This window comes from Fringilla coelebs (assembly GCF_963513975.1).
Source record: "Fringilla coelebs genome assembly, chromosome: 12".
NCBI classification, from domain to species: Eukaryota; Metazoa; Chordata; class Aves; order Passeriformes; family Fringillidae; genus Fringilla; species Fringilla coelebs.
This window is the reverse complement of record NC_140038.1, coordinates 16,039,645-16,042,543: the sequence shown is the minus strand read 5'-3', so window position 1 is coordinate 16,042,543 and position 2,899 is coordinate 16,039,645.

Sequence of the window (2,899 nt, the reverse complement as noted above, 5' to 3'; positions counted from 1 at the left end):
TCTGAAAGGAGAGTTCTAAACGCTGCAGGTCACTGTGTAGATATTCTGAAGTGGGTGTGGATTTGTGCGGTTCCTGGTGTCGGTTACTTGAACATATCTTCTCTCCGCTCTTTGGAACTGGTGGGATGCACAGCTTCCCAGGCTTGGAAAGAGAATTATATATAAAGGTTCTCTTTGACAGAGTCTCACGCAGCTTTTGGTGATGCTTCACTTTTCAGCTGTCATTTGTGACTTGCTGGCTCCTGTACTTTGGGTGAGAAAAGCTGCTGTCTGGGGAACAGCGAGGGAAGAGCAAACAGCCGGGGAGCTAGGAGGACTTGACAGGTTTTTCCTGATTCATTGTGGTGCTGAAGGTCATGTCCTGAGAAAGAGGAAACAATAGCAATGAGACAGCAGTAAGCTTGCAAGCACACATGCACTGAGCTTAATGCCCAACATTTGGAATACGTGCTTTTCCTTTGAAAAAATGTGGCAACAGAGGAACGCTTTTGCATCATCAAAACCCAAAGCCTCAGAAAAAACCAGAGCATCAAAATGTACCAAGTTCAGTGGGAACTCAAAGTAGAATGTAAAGTACCATGTGGTCCCTGTCATTCCTGGAAGTCCTGCCTCCCATATGTGGTCCTGCTTTCCAGGGAGAGCAGAACAGCACTGGGCTGGGTTGCTGGAACAGAGCTCTAAGGTTGCTAAATATGTTTCCATCCATCTCCTCAGAGTACACTCATCCCTGGTCCCTACAACTGGCTAGCATCATAATGGGACAAAATATGATCTTGGTTTTCTTTTTCATCCAGACCCCCACATTAATTTTATTCATTGGCTTCTTCTTTTCCCTAGTGTCTCTCCATCTGTATCCCAGATGCACAACTGGCTTACAGAGTCTGCCAAGTCACCAAAAGTCACACCGAGCTCTGTTCTCCCCATATCTAAACATCAACAGGGGATGATTTTCACAGAGAGCAAAAAAACAAAGCTAAAACAGAATCACTGCTGTCTGCAGGGAAAACCAAGAAAAGTCAAGACACATCTAAACACATACACCTGATTTCCATTATTTTCCAGGCAGTTTCCAGCCAGCTGGCTCTGCAGTGTTCCCCTGCCTCACACAGCTGTAGACACAGAGCTTGGAAGGAGAAGCACATGGGAAAGGGAGTGGAGTCACGCCAGAGCAGACAGCACAGCGTAGGCATGCACAGAACGTGGACTTTGCTTTAAGCTTGGAGCTACTTGCCTAAATAAAGTGTAAATGAGGTATGGATTGACATGGGCAGGCACAAGCCTGAGGATGTGTGGGTGTTGTTACCTACACAGTCAGTTGACCTATAGAGGCGCAGGCAAACGCACACACTGTAAATAACAGTGCTATATGCAGCTGAAATGACTTCAGAGGAGAAACTCAGTAGCAGTCTCTATCATAAAATGCTCAGAGGTGCATCACTCCTGCTGCAAATGCTTTGATTTTTTGGCAGCCCAAATGCTCAGGGTAAGGAAGGAACAGAGGCCTGACTCCTCTGCATGGATTAATGGCCATGCCTTGCCTGTGCTGTTCATGGAACTGCTCCAAGGAGCTTCATAAAAGCTTCCTCTGTCCTTCTCTTTATCTACCTGTATATTTGTGGCCCATAATTACAACACAGCCTCTGCAGAACCTGCCAGAACCTCTTCCTTTTCTCTGCTGTTTGTAACTACATTCAACGAGTTTCCTCTTCCCTTTCTTTATGCTGAATCCCACCCTACATTTTGCATCAAGTGAAAAAGGCAACGTGGCATTCTTCCAGGGCTCAAAAAGAGTGAACAATAAAGCAATAGAAAAAAAAATTAAAAATGCCAAATGCATTCTGATCAGGTTATAATGATCAGGAGTTTACAGTGCAGGGAGGGGTAAAGAGAAGTATTTGTATAGGCACCAGAGCTATTAATGTAGATTTAATACAGGAGGGTTAATACACCTGACAGCCATCAGAAGCACCTAAGTGAGTTCTACAGCTCTTGCTTCGGTGCTGGAGTGTTACCTTTAATGGTTAAAAAAGTCCAAAATTACTTTGGAGTCTCAGAACTCTCTCCCAGTCCTGAAGTAACTTTCTTGATTACACAAAAATTTGTGTCATGACTGAACATCATGTTCTCCAAGGCGGTAAAATGTAGTTCCACAGAGACATATTTTCTTTTGAAAAGTAAGGGAAGGAGCCTTTTATTTAAAGAGAAAAAACAAAAGAACAATATGTGCAAAAGAACATTAGGCCTTGCTTTGGAAGTCTTTAAGAATCATCTGCTGACAGGTCATGCTTCAAAGCGACCTCAAATGTTGGAGCAGGAAGCAAAGTGAGCTCACTGTGTTTGTCCCTTTCTGGTTGCCACAGAACTGAATTGAAAACTCATTTTAGGAAACAAAGTAACAATACCAGTAATGATCATTAGCAGAACTGATCAGACTCTGAGTCTCCACAGACCTTATCTCTCTTTTCAAAAGGTAAAACTATGTTCCTAAGCGCTGGAAATCTTTTTGTTCTCTATTTAAAAGCTGCTGAGGCTTAAAGCTGGGCTCTTTGCCTCCCACAACAACAGGACCGAAGATCACAAAGTCAGAAAAGACCTATTGAAGCATCCTTGCTCTTTCACTGACACACAAAGTCTGGCATTTACCAGATGGAATCACATCTTGGGCAGCCTGAGAAATAATGACATGAGCTGATGAGTCTCACAGACCGGTGAGAGTCACCTGTATGGGGAAGAACAAGCAATTCAGAGAAAAGGTCATGGCAAAAAATAGGGACTGGTTTCCCATTCATTTGGAAGGATGGATATTTTCTGGGATCACCCTAGGAGAAGGGGCAGCGCAGAGAAGCAGGCTATAGCTTCAGAATGCTACACTTTCTATATTTCACACCACTTGTTTTCT